This window comes from Marmota monax, unplaced genomic scaffold (genome assembly GCF_021218885.2).
Source record: "Marmota monax isolate L192 unplaced genomic scaffold, Marmota_monax_Labrador192_F-V1.1 WCK01_AAM20220418_F8-fsc00139, whole genome shotgun sequence".
Lineage (NCBI taxonomy): Eukaryota > Metazoa > Chordata > Mammalia > Rodentia > Sciuridae > Marmota > Marmota monax.
This window is the reverse complement of record NW_026695226.1, coordinates 4,061,005-4,085,157: the sequence shown is the minus strand read 5'-3', so window position 1 is coordinate 4,085,157 and position 24,153 is coordinate 4,061,005. Positions and strand designations below refer to the sequence as shown.

Genomic DNA, 24,153 nt, shown 5'->3' with positions numbered 1-24,153 from the left:
ACAATGTAGTCCCAAGGTTATATCACAGAAGAGATTTCCTTGAAAAATCTTAAAAATACCTTTTGCACAATTTTTTTCCCTAAAAGAATTGAAGACAGTGAATGGTAATTACTGGTCTTTTTTATCTACTTATTTGAAATGTTTACGTGGTGTGTTCATCTGAAGCCTCAGTAACACCTAAGGAAAAATAATCTTTCTCAATTGGACTTACTGTTTGTTGTTAATTTCATTCTGTTCTGTTTTATTGTTCTCTTATTTGGGAGATGACAATGAGCTGCTAAGCCTCACTTTAAAAATCTCAAGATCATTCTTTGGGTCACTATAAATTATAAGAAGCATAAACTGCAGTTTGAGATGCTGATTTTGGGGAACCAAGAGCAAAACTAGAAAATCGCTAGCAAGTATGGACTCTACAGGTAGCTCAGAGCTGGGAAGTTAAGCAGGACTTGCTTAAAGGAATAGTTAAAAAAAAAAAAAAAAAGCCTGTGTTTGTTTCTTCTGGTTGGATACAGAGGGAATAGGTTTATGTTAAAGCAAGCAGATGTAGTATTTTAAGATAGTTCTAATGAAGAACATTCAGTCTTTACTAATAATGTGATCTGAAATAGATTTTGGATTTTTAAAATTTCACAATTGTGTGAGAATAAGATGGCATATGAGGTGCTTTAAAGCAGTCTGACATGTTGTGGAATACAGATTTGGTGTCATTGGTCTGTCTTTGGGGATTTTACATAAAGAAATATTTAAAAAAAAAAACCCTGTTTGTTTCCTATAGCATGTTTAATTGTTATATGTGCTTGGGTTTGGAGCTGTACAGGTAGTCCTCTGCTTAGAGTGATTGCACTTCTACACAATGCAGAAAGGCTTCCCACTACTTTTGCCCATGTTATTATATAATAGTACTTTAATGCAAGCAGGACACAAATGAACTCACCCCAGTTAGTCTGATTCCTGATGAGAATCAAATAAGGGCCCCCTCATCTACAACCTTAGCTTGTTGCCATGGAATTCTCTATGGAACTTGGTTTAGAATTAGACTCAGCTCCAGAGAAGTAGGAAAAGAGAGTGAAAGAGAGAGAGAGAGAGAACAGAATAGGAACAAAATAATTTGGATTGTAGTTCCCGATTTGATCTTTTTTTTTTTAATTGTGTAAAGCTCTTATATTTTTGTTCTTATTTATTATCTAAGGTTATTTATTGTTTTTGTACTAACATGAACAGTTTGTAGATTTCATTGTAAATCAAATCAAAGGGATAAAGATGGAAGGATGGAGTAGAATGCATATTTGACTAGCAGAAGAGATCTTTGATAGGTAATGTTCTGGAACATTCAATGAATGGGACTGATTTCTCTTAGGAGGTGGTAAATTGTCTCTGTAATCATCCATGTAGAGAAGTCCTAGAAGTGTTTGTAGTAATAACAATGTCCCTTCAGTAAATATATAACCAATCAAGTAAAAATATTTTTCAGGATTGCATTCATGTGATGTATATAACTATGTTTGAATGTGTCCCCCCAAATTTCTGTGTTGAAACCAATTTGCCAATTTGATAATATTAAGAGGGTGAGAACTTTAGAAAGTGATTAATCATAGGCTGAAGCCTGCTTGAATGGAATTAGTAACCTTATAAAAGGAAATAGAGTGTCCTAGGAATTATTTTATTTATTTATCTGTCTATTTATTTATTTACTTATTTATTTATTGGTCTTCCATCTTCTTCCATGTGAGAAGAACAGTTTTCTTTCCAATGGTTTTGTTTTGCCCCTTCTGCTATCTGAGGACTTAAAAAGAAAGTTTTCATCAGATCCCACATGCTGGTGCTTTGATCTTAGACTGCTAGCCTCCAGAACTATGAGATACACTTCTGCATTTTATCAATTACTCAGTCTGGTATTTTGTTATAGCAGCAGGAAGAGACTAATACAATATATGAAATCTGATGCATTTATGAAAAGATATTTGGTCTTATTATCATATAATCATACCTTATATTCCAAGATACCCTCCAACAATAATGTTAATGACTACACCAGTAAAAGGGTTTTTAGCTGGGTTAGAAAGACCAGATTTTTTTTCCTCAAAAAGACACACAGAGCAACTTTACTTGAAGGGTTCTTTGTCATGAAAATGAGACATAATTCCAAAACAACCCGAGTAGATACATACAATTCACAGAAGAAAACTAGCCACATAATCCATATTAAAAGATTGCCAGCTACTGAGCAAATGACACTAGCATGTTGGAATTTCAATTTTAAAATTTGTTCTAATTAGTTATACATGACATCAGAATGCATTTCAATTCATTGTACCCAAATGGAGCACAACTTTTCATTTTTCTGGTCATATATGATGTAGAGTTGCACCACTCATGCAATCATACATGTACCTAGGGTGATGATATCTGTCTCATTCCACCACCAGAAAGATCAGATTTTGCCAAGTTTATAGCTTTCAAATTTGTCATTCTTTAAAGGTTTTTCTTTGTTTTTAACAATGTAAAGAAGTCACATCATGAGAGAGATCAAAGCAAGAAAAATTTGATGCCACTGAAGCTTGGCTTATACATACAGCATTTACATGTCCTCAGAGTGCAAATGGCAACCTTGATTGCTACTGACATGGCAGCTCCAAAATTGGGACCCCACACTATCAGTCCTGGGAAACTTTGAGAAATGACAGTGATAGAAAAGCCTTTTTTTTTTTTTTTAATTAATGCTGTTTTCTCAATAAACCATTGAGAATTTCACTAAAAATCACTGCTGAACACTTCTGTCCCTACTTAGTCATTTTGTATAGGCAGTACTTTGTCTTTTATATTATGGTTATTTGTTTCTATTGACTTTTTTCCTATGTTATCTAGGACTTCTTCAAAGACCATGTTTTGATCATTTTGTACAGAGATATGCTCAGAATTTTTCTGTTTAATAAGTATCTGACTTCAAAATCTTTTTTCAAGAACCCTTCCAAATTCTTTGTTCTTGAGCATTTTCTTATGATTTTTTGTTTACCATTTTTCCCCCTATTCTTTCTTTCTAGAAATCTGATGCTTGGCAGTACTAGCCAGGAAGTCACTTGGAATTGAAGGAGACTATTATTACTTGCTTTTTAATTTTCACCTTTTTAAAATTAGTGGCCAAAAATGTAAAAAAAAATATTATTTTTTTGTTAATTCATAAATGCCTTGAAACTATATACTTTATAAAGATGTTTTATTTCTCTAGATTCTAATAGAACCAAATGTTCATTAAGGATTTTAAAACCCATATTATAATTTTATTTCTCAGGAGAAAGTAGTATTAGTTTATATAATTCTGATTTAATGATTCTTTTTCCCCTGAAGGGTTCTAACAGTTAACTGAAATATGGGTTTTGAATATAGGTTCTTACCCTGAGATCTTGGGTAAGTCAGTTAACTACTTGTTACTTGATTAATTTTTACAAAGGGGATAGTGAATCATAAAGACTATTGTGAAGACTAAATTATTTATATGAAAATATTCATCATGATGTTTAAATGTGGAAGCACATTGGTGATGGGTAAGAATTTTGTATTTATTTGTAATCTAAGTAGTAAGTACAGTATAGAATTTCCATGTAATCTTATGGTCATGTAATTTCATGTATGATATAGAATTTTCATCATTGTAATATTGTTACACATAACTGTTTTATGTGCTAATTCAACAGATCAATAACTCAGCATTATTGAATACTTTGTATGGAAAATTATACAGAATATTATATTTTAGTCACATATTTTTTTCATGTACATTATAATTCAGAGTTGACTATATCCTCTGGAGTTTATTATAAACTAAAATTAGATTGTTGTTTTACGCCTTGAAGTTCATATTGTAATTATTTTCATCAGAAGGGAATTTTAAGTTACATTTTTAAAGGTAGATAACTCTCGTGAGACATTTGCATCAGTGAGCACTGTGGGCTTTGAAAGTATTTTCAAAGCTACTCACAGCAGGTTTTGTCTCAAGTCATTGAAAAATTCTTGGATAGGACATGATAATTTCTCATCCACTAGATAAATGATTTTATTTTAGAATAATATTTTAAAATTCAGACCTCATAAATGGTGATAGATGATTTTTCTAAAGTAAGATTTATTTCCTTTCTCAGTGTAGATTGGGATGGTTAGACTTTAAGAGCATGAGTGATCTGTGAGTCTAGTCTATTCAGCAGTTCTGTGAAGTGACATCTTTTGAATTATTAAAGCAAGCATTTTAAACTTATTCCTAGCAAAGTTCTTGTAAGGTTAACCAATCTAATGTTATCAAGAAATAGTGGTTCCATTCCAAGTTTTCTGGGGAATCTCCATACTACTTTCCATAGTGGCTGTATCAATTTACAGTCCCACCAGCAGTGTATCAAGACATGGAAGTCATTATCATGGAGAGCTTTAGATTTCATCTTTTTTTTTTTTTTCAAATATTTTTGAGTTAACTTTTGGGGATTACATTGCTACTATATTGAATGACATACTAAGGACCATTTTGTTTTTTTATGGTTTTTTTGAATCAAGCCTGTATCTTTTTCCAGAAATAGAAAAGAGGAAGTCAAAAGTAAATTATTGTATCTAATGTGTGATGGTGTCTGGCAGGAAAATTAACATTATGAAGCTAGTTTCTTGGGTTTCTTTAGTCCTACAGTTTTGATTAAAAAAAAACAAACAAACTTTTTTTTATGTAATAAAATTCTAGCCTACTCTTTCCCAAACATTACTACTTTTCTTTTTCCTTTAAAAAATGTATGTTTTTCATTCCCTGGCCTCCTTATTTAAAACAACACCTTCCCCAATACTCTGTATCTGTCTTGCCTTTATTAATTTCTTTGAAGCACCTGTTGCTTTCTGACATACCATATGTTTTTGCTTATCTCCTACATTAGAATAAAAACTCCACAAGAGTGAGGACTGGTATCTATTTTAGTGACTTTTATTTCCCTGTGCCAAGAATAATGCCTGGCACATAGGATATCCTCAGTAAATATTTATTGGATTGGATGATAATGGTAAATATAAAATAAAATGTCTCACCTGTTAGGATGATTGGTTCTTTTCATGAAAACATTTATTTCAGCAACCAATTTATCTCAAAGAAAATATCATTCTTTGGAACATTATTCCTTTTTTCTTTTTCTGGTGTCTTTATATGAAGAGTTGTTCCAGTTGAAGAGGTTTTAATTTTCATTTCTGATATTCTAGAAAGCAAATGGCCTGTTTCCAGAAAGCTGGATTACTTCCCTTTCGGTGTCAGTGTTCATAGTTTGGGGCAACAGAGCAATGCTCAGGTTATTAGTACTAAGCTTGGTCTCCCAATATGATGGACAACTGTGGATTTCTTCACTTGTTTGCTTCTTGTTTTTATTACCATTTTCCAAAATGGATTTAAAGAGGCTAGCTTTTATTTATTTATTTATTAAAAATTTTAAAATTTGTTTTAATTAATTATACTTGACAGTAGAATGCATTTATGCACTTTGATATACATAGATGGGATATAATTTCTCATTTTTCTGAGTGTACATGTTGCAGAATCATGTTGGTTATATAGTCACATATATGCATACAGTAATAATGTGTTTTTCATTCTACTGTCTTTCCTATCCCCACATCCCCTCCCCTCTCCCCCATCACTTCCCTCTGCCTAATCTAAGGTAACACTATTCTTCCCTAGTGCCCCCCCACCTTATTGTGAATTAGCATCCGCATAGGAGGCTAGCTTTGTACCAAAACACAAACCACCTCATGACAATTACCTCCATTTTTGCTCTATTAATCATTCAGTTTGGGGTCAACTAAAGTTCTTTGAGTAAAATCACTTGTTATCTCTTTATACCATTCCTGAAGAGAAGTAGTCCATTTCACCAAACTCCTGTCTTGCTCAGATAATGTTTTCCTTTGATGTTATATTTTAGCACTGTTTCAGCTAGTCTTTGTGAAAAGTCAATTCTACATATCCTCTTTACTGTCGATCATTAGAGTGCAGCAACCTAGAACAAAGTAGAGGCACTCGAATTGCTGGCTGGGTTCATGAGTGAAACTAACTGTGAGGACACTCATCTTTGCCCCATTGGGTTTATTTGGAGTAGATCAGCTTAAATGATAGGCCTCTATGGAAGAAAGAAAGACACTTCTATAACAATGAATTCTACATGATGGGAAACTATGAGTGTGTGACAAGTACAGTTATTTTTGGTTCTTGAAACTTGTCATCAGAGAATTGTTAGCAAGGTGGACTTAGGGGCCAGTACTCTAGTTAATAACTCCTGTTCCCTGACAAATATTTAGTTTTTTTAAGTGGATTTTAATTGCCCTGACATTTTTCTGCTAAGAGTAGGAATTATGGAAGTTCATAAACTGCTATAAAAGAAAGCAGATATCCTTCATCTGGGTTCTGATTGTTTCTCAATAACACTTCTGCTAAATCCTAGAAATGTTGATATTTACCACAACAGTGGAATCATGTTTAGTCAAATAAAGAAGCTATTCTCAAAAGATGTGCTTTGAGATCTTTATCTTGTTTTTCGTGTAGATCAGATATTGTTGCTCTGTTTGAGCTGCTATAACAAAATACCTTAGAGTAGGTAGCTTATAAACATCAGAAATTTGTTTCTCATAGTCTAAAACCTAGCAAGTGTAAGATAAGGTCACTTGTAGATTTACTGTCTGGTTAAGGCCCTTTCCACATGGATAGGTGTTTTTTTTTTTTTTTTTTTTTTTTTTTTTGCTGCAACCTCCCATGTTGGAAGGGGCAAATAAGCTTTCTGGGGGCTGCTTTTGTAAGGGCACTGATTCCATTCAAAAGAGTGTAGTCCACAGAATTTCTAAAGGCCCCACTTCTACATATGATTGCACTGAGGATTAGGTTTTTATTTAGAAATTTTGGTGGGACAAAAAACCTTCAGACCATGTCAGGTATATTGTAATTCTCCCCAAATTACATAAATATTAAATTCTTGCAATTGAAACAATTGTCGTGTTATTTGATATGATAAATGTTGGTTGGGGTAACACATTGATTTTCATGACATGGTCATAGACTATTGCTATATTTGCATATCCATTTCATTATTATTATTATTTTTTGCTTGTGTTATGTTCTTCAAGCATAAGTATGAAATATTAAATCTTTCTTATCTGTTTCTTGGAAGATCAGATAAGAATTGTTCCCAAACATTCAAACAAATCAAGACAGGAATCAGGATTAAATTAATAAGATCTGATTTTGCCTTTGTGGAAGACTTAATGTAAAACATATGGGGAAATTTTCTTTTTTCATCATAATGCTACAGATTTTGGTGGATTGTTATGGAATGAAGTAAATAACAAAATGCTAATTGGTACAAGTTTTTAATAGCAGTAAATATTGTATGTGTTCTCTCTATTGTTTGCAATGCCTTTGCATCATTTATCAGTTTGGTGAAATCCTAGTTATGCTTCAGGTTCTAAATGAAACATTTTTCCCATGAAATCTTTTCTTTGTTGTGCAGAGTTGGTTGATCTACCTCAAGGGTTACTTCATTGTTCTGAATTACCTATTAAAGATATAGAAATATTTATTATATCTATTATTTATTATATCCATGACATAAACAATGTATTATTTTTTAAGAGAGGGGAGAGAGAGAGAGAATTTTTTTTAATATTTATTTTTCAGTTTTCGGTGGACACAACATCTTTATTTTATTTTATGTGGTGCTGAGGATCGAACCCAGCGCCCCGCGCATGACAAGCGAGCGCATTACCACTTGAGCCACATCCCCAGCCCAACAATGTATTATTTTTTATGTATCTTTCTCTACCACTAATAGATAGCAAGTTCTTCATGGGCAGAGATGCCTTAGTTGCTTTAAAAAAAATTCAACTTCTTAAATAAAACCTGGTATAAAAAAGATCCTTTTGTTCAGAAAGTAAACAATCAAAATTTTGTGTAGCTACTTTTAGTTCCTTTGTAATAACCCCACTGTTGGGTTTGAATTGGAGTTTGATGATATAAATAAAGACAGTATGTTTGAAAATTTCATATGGTTGCACTAGATATAATAAAGAGACTTATTAAAGGCTTAGTGTTATACTCTCCAGTGTGCCAGTAAGACAAAAAAGATTTTTACTCCAAAACAATGGGATATCATGAATCCTGCTTAATTAATACCTAAATATGTTAGTTTTGTATGATGGAAAGATATAGAAAGAATCAGAAAAGATATTTCATAATTAGTACTTTCCCCTATAATTCTGTAAACTCATATCCCATACATTAGTAAAAATAACTGTATACCTTTATTAAAGCTTCAGTATCTGCATTTATACAGAGAGGGATAACAACATTGAAACCTGAGAGTAGTGAAGGATATAAAGTCATGTTTTAGTAGAGAAACTAAATTGCTCCTTCAAAGAGCCTATAAAACTGAAAAGCATTCATTATAAATGTAATAAAAACTTATGAGTCCCATTTTATTAAAACTACACCCAGTTTCCTGAAGGGGCTAGATCATTTAGAGGTAAACCAGTGACACTTTATATGTAGCAACATACTTTATGTGAGATAAGATATCTACTAAAATGAGGTTGGTGGTTTTAACATGATCCCTAATGGACATCCATTTATATTATTAAATTAGATTTTTTAGTTTAGCAGAGTTTGCAACTTCTGATAATAACACACCCAGCTCAGGTTAATGACAGTAGTAAATTATTTACTACTATAAGTTCTTTCAAAATGAGAATAATAGTGAAAGATAAAGCTTATGCTGCCTCTAATTGGTGTGTTACATCATACTATTATTCTGAAAACTGATTCAAGTTAAATTATAGAGATTAACATTGTTACAGGGTAATAAACTTTCTAGTGATTACCATTGACCTTTGAGTTATTTTCTTTCAGATATGGAACTATTTTTTTATGTTAAGGAGAATCATTTTATTTTAGTTTGACTGCTTTATAATATTTTTGAATTTTCCTGATTCTATATTTGATACTATTTCACATTTCCCATATGCATGTTCCCATATTATTTTAATTGATTATAGTTGTATTGGTGGTAGTGTTTTAAGGTACAGAAGAGAAGTATGACAAACTGACAGGTTATCCTATTCCTTTTAAGTTTTAGAATCAAGTTACTTTAAATAGAGGTACTTGCATATGTAAATGAGATAATTGAAGTATTTGAGTTAATATACATTATACATAGGCTGTGTTAATTTATTCAGAAAATAAGGCAGTCGTTCTGATAAATAATTCAGAGTAAAAGGGTATTTATTCCAATTCCTTTCTTAAAGCACACCCCAAAGATAAACACAAAATAATGAAGAATATGGACACAGATTATATCAACAGCAAAACTAGGAAACACTTATAGTCCCCAAACACAGCAACTAATGTATCTGACAAATTCAGTGGGATAGGGACCACATTGAGAGAGGATACCTAGCTGAAACACACTTTTCCAGATATTACTTTATATTTCTGGTGATGTTGTATAAGTTCTGCTCAAACATTCAAATGTAAAGTAGATTTGTGTGTATTGTGGTGAATATTGAAGAGGTTGTAGATAAGGAAGAGAGTTCTTTTCAGGAAATGATAACCTAAAGATAAAGAAATGACAAGGCCTTACAACTTTTAAGGCCAGATATAAGTATTATGGACACATAAAGTCCTATCCAAAGAATAGGAGTTCTGATAACAGATGAGGATTGGAAAATATACTTTATAAAGGAAGGGACATTTGCAAACGTGTTGAAATGAAGGGTAGATAATGATGGAGGATGATATTCATTGTAGAGGAAGTAGCATGAGTCAAGGCCAATATCTTCAGGGCACATGCAGGGAACACTTATGGATTTCAGTTTGATTGCAGCTTAAGGTATATGAGTGACTATAAATCATTGCTTCTTAATGAGCTGTGGTTAACCAGAGGACCTGTGTTAGTCAGCTTTTTCGCCCTTGTGACCAAAAGACCTGTCAAGAACAATTAGAGGAGGAAAATTATTTTTTTTTATTTTTTTTATTGGTTGTTCAAAACATTACAAAACTCTTGACATATCATATTTCATACATTAGATTCAAGTGGGTTATGAACTCCCATTTTTACCCCAATTACAGATTGCAGAATCACATCGGTTACACATCCACATTTTTATATAATGCCATATTAGTAACTGTTATATTCTACTACCTTTCCTATCCTCTACTATCCCCCCTCCCCTCCCCCCCATCTCCTCTCTCTACCCCATTTACTGTAATTCATTTCTCTCCTTGTTTTTTTTCCCATTCCCCTCATAATCTCTTATATGTAATTTTGTATAACACTGAGGGTCTCCTTCCATTTCCATGCAATTTCCCTTTTCTCTACCTTTCCCTCCCACCTCATGTCTCTGTTTAATGTTAATCTTTTCCTCCTGCTCTTCCTCCCTGCTCTGTTCTTAGTTGCTCTCATTATATCAAAGAAGACATTTGGCATTTGTTTTTTAGGGATTGGCTAGCTTCACTTAGCATAATCTGCTCTAATGCCATCCATTTCCCTGTAAATTCTATGATTTTGTCATTTTTTAATGCAGAGTAATACTCCATTGTATATAAATGCCACATTTTTTTTTATCCATTCATCTATTGAAGGGCATCTAGGTTGGTTCCACAGTCTTGCTATTGTGAACTGTGCTGCTATGAACATCGATGTGGCAGTATCCCTGTAGTACGCTCTTTTAAGGTCTTCAGGGAATAGTCCGAGAAGGGCAATAGCTGGGTCAAATGGTGGTTCCATTCCCAGCTTTCCCAGGAATCTCCATACTGCTTTCCAAATTGGCCGCACCAATTTGCAGTCCCACCAGCAATGTACAAGAGTACCCTTTTCCTCACATCCTCGCCAGCACTTGTTGTTGTTTGACTTCATAATGGCTGCTAATCTTACTGGAGTGAGATGGTATCTTAGGGTGGTTTTGATTTGCATTTCTCTGACTGCTAGAGATGGTGAGCATTTTTTCATGTACTTGTTGATTGATTGTATGTCCTCCTCTGAGAACTGTCTGTTCAGGTCTTTGGCCCATTTGTTGATTGGGTTATTTGTTATCTTATTGTTTAATTTTTTGAGTTCTTTGTATACTCTGGATATTAGGGCTCTATCTGAAGTGTGAGGAGTAAAAATTTGTTCCCATGATGTAGGCTCCCTATTTACCTCTCTTATTGTTTCTCTTGCTGAGAAAAAACTTTTCAGTTTAAGTAAGTCCCATTTGTTGATTCTTGTTATTAACTCTTGTGCTATGGGTGTCCTATTAAGGAATTTGGAGCCCGACCCCACAATATGTAGATTGGAGCCAAGTTTTTCTTCTATTAGACGCAGAGTCTCTGAGAAAAAATAAATAAGATCGACAGACCCTTAGCCATGCTAACGAAGATAAGAAGAGAGAGAACTCAAATTACTAACATACAGGATGAAAAAGGCAACATCACAACAGATACTACAGAAATACAGAAGATAATTAGGAATTATTTTGAAAACCTATATTCTAATAAAATAGAAGATAGTGAAGACATCGATAAATTTCTTAAGTCATATGATTTGCCCAGACTGAGTCAGGAGGATACACACAATTTGAACATACCAATATCAATGGATGAAATAGAAGAAGCAATCAAAAGACTACCAACAAAGAAAAGCCCAGGACTGGATGGATATACAGCGGAGTTTTACAAAACCTTTAAAGAAGAATTAATACCAATACTTTTCAAGTTATTTCAGGAAATAGAAAAAGAGGGAGCTCTTCCAAATTCATTCTATGAGGCCAACATCACCCTGATTCCGAAACCAGACAAAGACACCTCAAAGAAAGAAAACTACAAACCAATATCTCTAATGAACCTAGATGCAAAAGGAAAATGAAATATTAGACAGACAAAAGAAATTAAAGGCATAAAAATAGGAAAAGAAGAACTTAAATTATCACTATTTGCAGGTGACATGATTCTATACCTAGAAGACCCAAAAGGGTCTACAAAAAAACTACTAGAACTAATAAATGAATTCAGCAAAGTGGCAGGATATAAAATCAACACGGATAAATTAAAGGCATTTCTGTATATCAGCGACAAAACTTCTGAAACAGAAATGAGGGAAAAAACCCCATTCACAATATCCTCAAAAAAAATAAAATACTTGAGAATCAACCTAACAGAAGAGGTGAAAGATTTATACAATGAAAACTACAGAACCCTAAAGAAAGAAATAGAAGAAGATCTTAGAAGATGGAAAAATATACCCTGTTCATGGATAGGCAGAACTAACATCATCAAAATGGCAATATTACCAAAAGTTCTCTATAGGTTTAATGCAATGCCAATCAAAATCCCAACAGCATTTCTTGTAGAAATAGAATAAGCAATCATGAAATTCATATGGAAAAATAAAAGACCCAGAATAGCAAAAGCAACTTTAAGCAGGAAGTGTGAATCAGGCGTTATAGTGATACCAGATTTCAAACTATATTACAGAGCAATAGTAACAAAAACAGCATGGTACTGGTACCAAAACAGGCAGGTGGACCAATGGTACAGAATAGAGGACACAGAGACTAATCCACAAAGTTACAACTATCTTATATTTGATAAAGGGGTAAAAGCATGCAATGGAGGAAGGATAGCATCTTCAACAAATGGTGCTGGGAAAACTGGAAATCCATATGCAACAAAATGAAACTGAATCCCCTCCTCTCACCATGCACAAAAGTTAACTCAAAATGGAACAAGGAGAGGAGGAAAATTATATTGAATCATTGTTTCAGAGGTCTTAGTTCATAGATGGCTGACTCCATAGCTCTGGGCCCAAGATGAGGCAAAATATCATGGTAGAAGAGTGTGGAGGAGGAAAGTAGCTCAATACATGGCAATCAGAAACTAGAGAGAGAACTTGGCTTGCCAGGGACACAATGTAAATCCTAAAGGCATAACCCCGGTGACCTCCCTCCTCCAGCTATACTGTTTTGCCTGTAGTTACCATGAAGTTAATCCATCAGTGGATCAATCCACTGATTATGTCACAACTTTCATAATCTAATCATTTTACTTCATAATATTCTTGCATTGTCCCACATATGAACTTTTGGGGAACATCATATATTCAAACCATAACAACTTGCCACTGTCATGATATTAGACATTTCAAGTTCATTATGTCAGTTAATATACACAACTGCCCAACCAGGCAATAATAATCAAATAATAACCATTGTACAACTTAGAAAAACAAGACTCAGAAAACTTGCCTAAAACCACTCAGCTTATGAGCCCTTGATCCAGGATATGAACCCTGGCATTTTTGATTCCTGTTTTCCTTCACTTTGTTGTATGATTCTAATGGCATGTCTCCATCTATATTTAGAGGAGTCACCATGTAATGCCAAATGTCTAGCGAATTTATGTACACTAGAAAGAATATTTTCTTATTTTCAAAATATGTAAAAGAAAGGCCTGGTCTGGGGTTGTGGCTCAGTGGTAGAGCACTTACCTAGCATGTGTGAGGCACTGGGTTTGATCCTCAGCACCACATAGAAAAATAAATAAAGGAAATAAAGTTATTATGTACAACTAAAATATTTAAAACAAACAAACAAACAAAAATAGGCCTTTTTAATTTTCCCATTGGTAATTGTATTCTGTGTCCTGGATAACAGGAAAAGAATACTTGGCTTAAAAATGTCATCCTTGGAATCCTTGGAGAAAAATTATAATTAAAAACTGAATATTGCTAAATTTAGCTTATCTATGTAATCTCCATTCCTCCATGCATTGTTGTCTGCCTTCTGATTTCTAACTTATATTCAAAAAATGCTTCTTCCTTCTTGTTTGTTACTGAAAGGGAGAACTTTGCCTCTAAATCCCTACTAATGTATGAAAATTCCAAAGTATGAAAAACCTTTTAATTTGAAAGTAATTGTTTGTCATCAAGATAATTTTCAGAGTAGCAAAATTATTTAAAACATTTGATACTGCAATTTTGTTCTTTGGAATCGGACCAATTTATCATTGGGTAGAATGTACTGGTCCTATGTAAACAAAGTAAAGGCTATTATATGGTTTATGAGTTCTGCTGGATTTTAAAATATCATTATTTTTCCCTTTCTTCCAACTGATCCTACCTTTATTGTTTCTTAGAACTAGTACTTATATTTAAGAAATATGTATATACACACATATGTATATATATTCATTTTTAATAGATGACAGATTCTACTCTGGTCTGTTGAAGATAAAGGTCTATGATTATTTTATCTTTAACTGCCTTTTTAAAATGTATGGAGATTTCTTCAGATAATTAGTCATAATGTTCTGAGAATTATTTTCTTATAAATACATGGTCCATTTTCAGATTAATAGGTTAGCTTCTTTGATCTTTGTGAGAGTTGGCTTTTATTCTCAACATTTTTGTATTTTCTGGGCTGTAAGATATATAAAATATCATCATTTTAAGCTCTCTTTATGAATTCCAGAGAATTCAAGAAAATTCATGGAAATTTAGGGAAATTTTTAAAATATTTATTTATTTAACACATATAATTGTGTACATGTTTATGCAGTACAGAGAGATAATGTGATATATGTATATAATGTATAATGATCAGATAACTAGCATTTTTATCTCATTAAACATTTCAAATTTTTAGTTGGGAACCTTCAAACTACTCTCTTCTAATTCCTTATAAGAAAAATAATAAATTGCTGTTAACTATAGTCATTGTATTATACTGTAGAAAACTAGAATTTATTCTTCCTATTTAACTGTATCCCACTATCCAATCTCTCCCTATCCCTCTTCACCTGTATTCTTTCTAGCCTCTGCTGAACACCATTCAACTCTCTACTTCTATGTAATCAGCATTTTTGGCTTTCATATATGAGTGAGAACAAGAGGTACTTGCAATGAATTTGAATTATTTTTATAATAAAATGTTTTAAATAAGATTTCATTTTACTTAGAAAAACAAAGAAGAGGAGGCTTTCTTTCGTGTCTTATATAACTTTTTTCTGAATGAAAATTTATAATGTTATTTACAATGATTTTGATAATGCTTTAGGGAAAAATACCACATTCTGATAGTTCAAAACTTGTGGTGTTAAATGGGTCACTTCCTTGAACTATTTTTCTCCTATATTGATTGTATGGTTTGATTCTGAAAATGAAGAGCAGGGCTGTGCTTCTGCTCACCCAGTGTGGTATAAAAAGGTTAGCATTGTAAAATATTTTGTTCCTTTATGGGAACTATATACACTTTGACTGATTTTCAAAAGATTAATTATCTCAGTTATTCAGTTCTTGTAAGGTAGAAATAAACTTTGTTTAAAAAATTAAGTTTGACTACATATTCTAGCACTCTATTTATATTGCCAAAGCAAATTTAAGGTTTGGAGAGACCCCAAGTAAAGGTAGGTGTGTGTATGTGTGTGTGTGTGTGTGTGTGTGTGTGTGTGTTGGTTTCAATAGATTTCACATTTTTCTGATAATGTCTAAAAATTAAATCTGTAGTATTCAAGAATAGTATGGATTTTGAACTCATTCATAGTTGTGAAAAGCTACTCGCATGGTAGTTAAAATCAAAAGCTCAGTGGCAAAGCACTTGCCTAGCATGTGTGAGACACTGGGTTCAATCCTCAGCACCACATAAAAATCAACAAAATAAAGGCATTCTGTCCATCTACAACTACAAAAAACTTTTTAAAAAATCAAAATCAATGATATAAAATATATAAATTATGCATAATAAACATTCACTAAAATGTTTATTATTTTAAATAAAATTTTTTGAATAAAGTTTCTTTACAAGGAAAATGAAATATGGCAATTATTTAAAGAGATGTGATTGAAATTTTATAGTGAAATTTGACCTTTTAGTTTGAATATTTTGATTTTCCCCCCATTAATGCTGCCTCTTACATTCTTTCAGCCTGTCTCATTTTTATTCCTTCCTTCAGAAGCAACTGATAATGTCAGTCGAGTTTATACTGAGATCATAGAAAATGGCATTCAGTTGATACAGAACTGATAATTTTTGGAAAAATTTATTTCTAGCCTCTTACCTTTCAAAGATGTTAATAGGATTTAGGTTTCCAATGTTCTTATTACTTTAAATTCAAATTCAAATGATATTAATCAAACAGATTTAATAATAACTTCATAATTCTAGGTAAGTATAAATGAAAGTAGAAAATATATTACTTGGTACCTGAATTATACTCTCAATGTGCATTATATATTATCTCTTTAAGAATGGATATGTTAAATATTGGCAGTTTTAATTTTAAGTAATTTGGTTTTTCCCAACAATTCAATGAAATACATTATTTGAAGTACATTTTACCTATAAAATATAAATAACATTTTTCTGCTATGGAAAATGATTTAGAAAATTGTAAATAAAGAATTGTTAGTTTTTTGCATATTTCAAGTATGTGTAAAAATAAAATGGAAATTTTGTGTCTGTGGTAAATATGTTTGTAGAAAGTGATTTTGAATAGAGTTAGGCAGATAATTTCTTCAGAAGTGATTTTTAAATTTTTAATATAAGGCTGGAAATAATGGTGAATATGCCTTTATCACAGAGTTGGTAAGAATAATTTATAGAAGAAACTTTATAAAGGAAATATGTCTTAAGTATGACTTTTTTATTTAGTGTTTATAAATATTTATTTGATATTGATTAACATTTTTATCAGCTATGTGTGAATTTATTGAGTTACGGGGGAAGATACTACTCATTCACTTTCATTTATTGAGTTCCTGCTGTGTAATAGGCATTGTGCCATATAGTGATTATAGTGATAAGATGAGGTTCTTGCATTGCTGGAGATCATAGTTATTGAAAGAGAATGTTAAAAGCAAATAACTGGTATATAGTAACACATGTTGTAGTAAACAATGTAGTAGTAGTAAAAAGAAAGATTGATTCTACTGGGAATCTCCGGAACCCTTCCCAGAGACTACACTTGAAGAGGATAAATGAGAGAGTTAATTTGGCAGAAATGTTAATGGTTATGATAGGTATACTGAACATTATGTAAATTTTTACTCTAATATCAAAAGAAAACTAAATGTAGAAGGGGAGCAAAACTTAGTTCATCAAGTGCTTATTGAATAGCAATGATTGGCAGGTCCTTGTGTTAGCCACTGGATGACTAAAAAGTTAAAAAGTTCTGGTCCCTGATCTATAGGGACTAATAGTCCCTCAGGAGATAGATGAATATACAGAGTGCTATACCTCAAAGGAGAAGCTGAATAAGGTACTGCTGGGACTTTGTCCGTTGTGACTAAGCTAGACTGTAACTGCTAAATTCATCCCCCAAATAGCTGATCTTATAAGTAATTTGGCCCCTGGCTCTGTATGTGTAATATGAATTGTAATGCATTTTGCTGTCATACCTAAAAAAGAAGAAAAATATATTAAAAAGTAATACTAAAATTAAAAAAAAATGTACTGGCATGGAAGAGAGGAGAAATTTTAAGAAATCAATATTTTAAAAAACGTATATGGCCGTATCTTGAGATTTATAGTCAATCAGTGGACAGAATACAGTTTAAATAACTCATAGAGTTGACCCATGTATGACCAAAATAAGTATCGAAAACAATAAGTACAAATAAGCACTATCAAAAGACATCAATATTATGCTATTTAAAAATATTATTGTCTAATTCAACTAGGATCTCTTGACTAGATATACCAATCAAAATATTTACTGGGAGATTCTCTTTTGATTTCTAGGTTTTTGTCCACTGAAACTCCTTCCAGTTTGGCCCCAATATTCTCTAGTCAGGATCTATGTATACTGAGGATTATATTTAGCACCCTCCCCAATCCTAAATACTCTTTCTTGGGAATTGTGATGCCTGAGTGTAACAAGAGCTAAGTTTTCTTTGTTTAAACAAAGATTGGAGGTACAAGCTCAATTTTGTCTTAAGGTCTTTTTTTTTTTTTAATTTGATCTTTTCAGTTATACATGACAAGTAGAATGTATTTTGACACATTGTGCATACATGGAATATAAGTTCCCATTTTTGTGGTTGTATAGATGTCAAGGTACACTAGTTGTGTATTTGTATATGAACAGAGGAAAGTTATGTCCAATTCAATTTGCTGTCTTTCTCATTTGCATTCCCCCCTCCATTAGCCCCACTCTGCCCTGTGCATGAGTTAGCATCTGCATACCTGAAAGTATACTTGGCCTTTGGTTTTTGAGGATTGGTTTATTTCACTTAGCATGATAATCTCCAGTTCCATCTTTTTACTGGAAATACCACAATTTTATTTCTTTTTATGACTGAGCAATATTCTATTGTGTATATATACCATATTTTCTTCATCCATTCATCTGTTGAAGGGCACCTAGGTTGGTTCCATAGCTTAGCTATTGTGAATTGAGCTACTATAAGCATTGATTTGGCCATGCCACTATAGTATGTTGATTTTAAGCCCTTTGGTTCTATGCTGAGGAGTAGAATAACTGGGTCAAATCCTGGTTCCACTCCAAGTTTTCTGAAGAAATCTCAATAGTGCTTTCCAGAGTGGTTGCACCAATTTGCAGTTTATAAGCAATATATGAGTGAACGTTTTTCCCCACATACTTGCCAATATTTATTGTTACCTGTATTCTTGATAATTGGCATTCTGACTGGAGTGAATTGAAATCTTAGTGTAGTTTTAATTTGCATTTCTCTACTTACTAGTGATGTTGAACACTTTTTCATATATTTGTTGATCGATTATATCTCCTCTTCTGTGAAGTGACTGTTCAATTCCTTTGCCCATGTATTGATTGGGTTATTTATTTATTTATTTATTGGTGTTAAGTTTTTTTGAGTTCTTTGTATATCCTGGAGATAATGCTCTTCTGAGGTATAAGTAGCAAAGATTTTCTCCCATTCTGTAGGCCTTCTATGTTCTTGATTGTTTCTTTTTCTGTGAAGAAGCTTTTTTAATTTGATATATCCCATTTATTGATTCTTGATTTTAGTTCTTGAGAAGTCTTGTTGAGGAATTTAGTTCCTAAGCTGACATGGATGGAGAGTTGGGGTTGGGTCTACTTTTTCTTCTAGTAGGTGCAGAGTCTCTGATCTAATGGTTTTTAATGTGTGTTGAGTTTTGTGCAGGATGAGAGATAGGGGTTAATTTCATTTTGTTATATATAGGTTTCCAATTTTCCCAGCACCATTTGTTGAAGAGGTTATCTTTTCTCCAATGAATGTTTATGGCACCTTTGTGTCTAGTATGAGATAACTATATTTATGTGAGTTAGTCTCTGCCACTCTTCCTCAAATTTTTCCATGATATATAAAAGGAGGGAATCCTTCTAAACTCATTCTATGAAGTTTGTATCACAATGATACCAAAACTGGACAAGGACACATCAAGGAAGAAAAATTTCAGACCAATATCCCTGATGAATATAGATGCAAAAAAATCTTAAAATTCTTGCAAATTGCATACAAAAACACATTAAAAAGATAGTGCACCATTATCAAGTTGGGTTCATCCCAGGGATGCAAAGTTGGTTCAACGTATGGAAATCAATAAATATAATCTCACATCAGTATATGCAGAAAAAATTATTTGACAAAATACAGCATTAATTCATGTTTAAAACAGTAGGAAAAATAGGGATAGTAGGAATATACCTCAACATGGTAAAATCTATCTATAGTCAACCGAAGGCCAACATCATTCTAAATGGAGAAAAATCGAAAGCATTACCTCTAAAAACTGGAACAAGACAAGGATGCCTTCTTTCACCACTCCTATTCAACATCTCCTGGAACCTGTAGCCAGAGCATATAGACAGAAGAAAGAAATTAAAGGGATGTCATGTCAATAGGAAAAGAAGAACTCAAATTATCCCTATTTGCCAAGGACATGATTCTATATTTAGAAGACCCAAAAACTCTATCAGAAAACTTCTAGAACTGATAAATGAATTCAGCAAAGTAGTGGGATATAAAATTAGCACTCATAAATCAATTGAGTTCTTATACATCAGTGATGAATCAACTGAAGGATAAATTAGAAATTATCCCATTCACAATAGCTCAAAAATTAAAATATTTGGGAGTCCATGTATCAAAGGAGGTGAAAGATCTCTACAATGAGAACTACAGAAGTCTAAAGAAAGAAATTGAAGCAGACCTTAGAAGATGGAAAATCATCCATGTTCTTTGATAGGCAGAATTAATATTGTAAAAAGGGCCATAATACAAAAGTACTATACAGTTTTAATGCAATTCTTAATAAGATTCTGATGATATTCTTTTTTTTAATAGGTTCATGCAAGTTATTTTTATTAACAAGTAGAAACCCCGTGGCATTCTCGAAGGAAATACCACTGTGGTTTCATTTTTTCCCTATTATTAACAATATTACAGTGCAATTTTTGTCTTTTTTATTTATATATGACAGCAGAATGCATAAAAAGCAGTCATGAAATTTATTTGGAAAAATAAGAGGCCCAGAATAGCCAAAGCAATCCTTAGCAAGAAAATGAAGCAAGATGCATTCACAATAACAGAACTTAAATTACACTACAGAGCTGTAGTAACAAAAACAGCGTGGTATTAGCACAAAACCAGACATGAAGACCAATGTTTTAAGTTTTTTCATTCCAAACCTTTGCCACACTTTCTCACCTTTGAATATAAACACCCCTATTTTTATTTATTTATGGCAATGGGAATAGACCCAGGGCCTTGTGCATGCTAGGTAAGCCCTCTACCACTAAACTACACTCCAATTCCCCTTAGTTTTGTGTTGTTTTGATTTTTTGGTGCCTTTTTTCCTTGTTGATGTTATTCATTTTGACCTCATTCATTCTCAGGGTTGGAGGAGGGAGCATCTGATCTCACTTCCAAATGCAAAGTTTTTATCTGTGCTCTTCTGTCACTGCCTGCTTCCTGCACGTGCTTGCATGGTCACTGGTCAACTTTCCCTGAACCCACAAATAGGCTAAATCTGTACATCCTATACTAAATAAATAAATACATAAAATTTAAAAAGAAAGAAAAACAGAGGAAATCTTTCATAATAATCTCGCCTTATAATTTTTCTTTTTATCTCTTCTTCCATCTTTAAACAGTTGTTTTTACTCATTATCATCATTAATTCATTTTTTAATAATATTCCATGTACTGAAGTCTGGCTTATGTCTGAACTGCCTATCCCACTGAAGTCCTGAGAATACTTAACATGAAGTTGTTCAATTCAAACTCTTTTTAGCTGCTTGAAGATAGACAAGAATACCTGGTTAACTAACCCTATGAGCTCCTTCCTTACATCAGCAACCAACACTCCCTCCTCTTACCTCTGTGACTGGGTTCAGTCTTAGTTGTTTCTTCTGCCCTTATCCTCCTTAAAATTTGACTATTCACCTGAGTTCTCTTTTTGATCTTCTCTTCGTACACTCTGCACTGTCTTCAGCAATCATCAATTTTGCTTGATTAAACTCACAAACCTGGAGCTCCCATCCAGGTTTCTTATTACCTACAGACTCATGGCTTCATCTTGGTGTACCATCCACTCCAAACTCTGTATGTACCAAACCTCTGACTGATTTATATCAATTGTCAACTATAATGGAGACATCTTTCAAAATAAACATTCACTTGATTTTATTAAGATTAAATATGTTACATACTAAGTTTCATTGGAAAATGTAAAAAGAAGGGGAATTATGGTTCTTGGCTGTACTAGATGTTCAGTTTGCTGATTAAATTCAAATGTAGGTTACTAGTAAAGCAGGAAATAAAAGTGAAATTTTGTAAGAATTTTATATATGATATATTTAAAAGTTATTTTTGAGAACAAAACTGTATTTCAGTTTTGATACTAATGTCACAGTGTAGCATTTTTATTTTAAGATATTTGGCCTTGATTTTAAATAATCAGACTTCATAATGTGATTGTAACTGATGAGAGCCATAAAAAATCATTGTTGTGTTTTTATTTACTTCTGCCTAAGTCTGAAAGAAAATTACTTCCTCCACTTAGGTACATAGTTGATCAGTGAAACTATAAGTGATGCCCGATGAGGAAAAGATTCAACCATGAGGTCACCTCTGTGCAACTATAACTTCTATTTGCTTCAGTTTCCTTTGGCATATCTTGATAACCACAGTTTTCCTCTCTTGCTTCTGTTAAAAATCTTGCTCACATGCCTTGGCTATGTAATTCCTGGCTGTAGAAATAGGGGCAAATAGTCTTTCTCGCAGCAATGAATGATTAGGATGAGTTGGTAGAGTGAAGGGTTTGTATAGAATGTGAAATGTGAAGTGCTTCTTTAAAAAATATTTTTCCCTTAGAGAAGATCCACTTCTTTAAGGTCTGACCTAATTTTTGATAAGGATTAACTGATTCCAAGACATGGTTAAGAGTAAGAAATACTAGAATCATCTTACCTTAGGAGGGGGATTGTGCTACTGACCTTCCAAGCTAGGGGGAAGGAATATATTGGTATTTGCCTTTGGGATTTTTTTTTAAGAGTGCATTAAAAGTCAATCCCAGTCAAAGCAGTTATTTAAAAGTAAAAGCATGCAGTTGGGGTTTGTGTGTATGTACTTGAACAGTAGCATTTTACCTTGCTGCAGATTTTAATGAACTTTGTTTCAGGAAGTATTCTGTTAGCAAATGTGACTATAATGTAATAATGAATGCATTTTATGTGCCATAATGGAATTTCAGTTGCTCTGTGAGGCTAAGCAAAACAGTCAATTTACTTTTTCCTTGGTTTTCTTAAAAAAAAAAAAAAATATATATATATATATATATATATATATATATATACACACACACACACACACATACATACATACATACATACATACAGGAGTAGAATTATTGAGGTTCATTATACAACTGGCTTTTATTATATATTTTACACATTTTTTTTAAATTTGAATGTCAAATTTGTGACCAGCTCTCCTTCCCCAGGTCCAGACTCTATTTAGTCAAACTCCTTGGTCAAGATGGTGATTATAGAATGTACTTACATCACATGATGATATACAGAAATACCTATTTACTCACCTACCTTTGTACATTCATACTAATAATTCTGTTTAATATAGAGAAGCAGTATGCATATTCTGGAAAAAAATTGTTATTTTTGAAGTCAGACTACTTGAGGAAATCCAGGCTCTGGAAATTGTCACCTGCACAAATATATATATATATATATATATATATATATATATATATATATATATATATATATATATATATATATATATATATATCCTATTGGTGATATATTGATATATATATATAGTGATATATAGGATTTAAAGTAGAAAGAGCCTCCACTTGACAGACCCTAATGCCCCTTCATTTAAGCACTTTTAACCTACCTGTTCTACTCTTTTTCTGTTTCTTATGCTAGTACAGGGAGTGAAATAGTAACCTTGATCCTGATATATAGAACAAAATAATTTTCCCTATTAGCAGGGAAAATTAAACATACATTTGATGATAGATGAAGAAGCTGTATAATCTAAATTTGATGTTTTGTTAATGCTAGATTTAATTTTACACTGAAGCCTGAATAGAATCTAAAAAAAAAAACAAACCTTGTTTTTGCTTAGTTGTCATTGTTTACCTTGAACATGAAAAATAGAGTAACTGGTTGGAGAGCTTAGAGGAATAAAAAATAATAACTGTCATGTTGTCCTGGAAATAAAAGGGAATGATAAAGCACACACCTATCAGCTCAGTGATCAGTGATTTTCGCTATTGGCCTTATATTTAATTTAATATAAAAAGTGGAGTGAGATGATACTTTGAAATGGGTATGTGTAGATGGTTTTTCTATCTACATATCATTATTTTGATATGATAACTGGCCAAGTTAGTTTCAACTGGTAATATCTGAAATTATCTTACCATCATATTTAAGATTGTCATATAAATAGACCTTAGTTGTAATACTCACACAGAAGTTGATATGTTAAGGTTAATCTATAACTGTTTGAACAAGCATTTAAACCAGGAGAAGAATCCTTTCCTTTTAAAGGTATACTAAATATTCTCCTCAAAGCCCTTCAATTCTTTCACCCTGTGGTAGGTTGGAGATTGAGAAGTCACCTTAAGTTCAGTCATCTCAAAGTCATAAAAGCT

At 32.6% G+C, this 24,153-nt stretch overlaps 1 protein-coding gene across 5 annotated transcripts in view; it reads left to right on the top strand.

The window, feature by feature from the left end:
- Positions 1–24,153, top strand: part of Immp2l (inner mitochondrial membrane peptidase subunit 2) — a 905,321-nt gene that overhangs the window by 354,762 nt on the left and 526,406 nt on the right. The gene's annotated exons all lie outside the window — the stretch shown is intronic.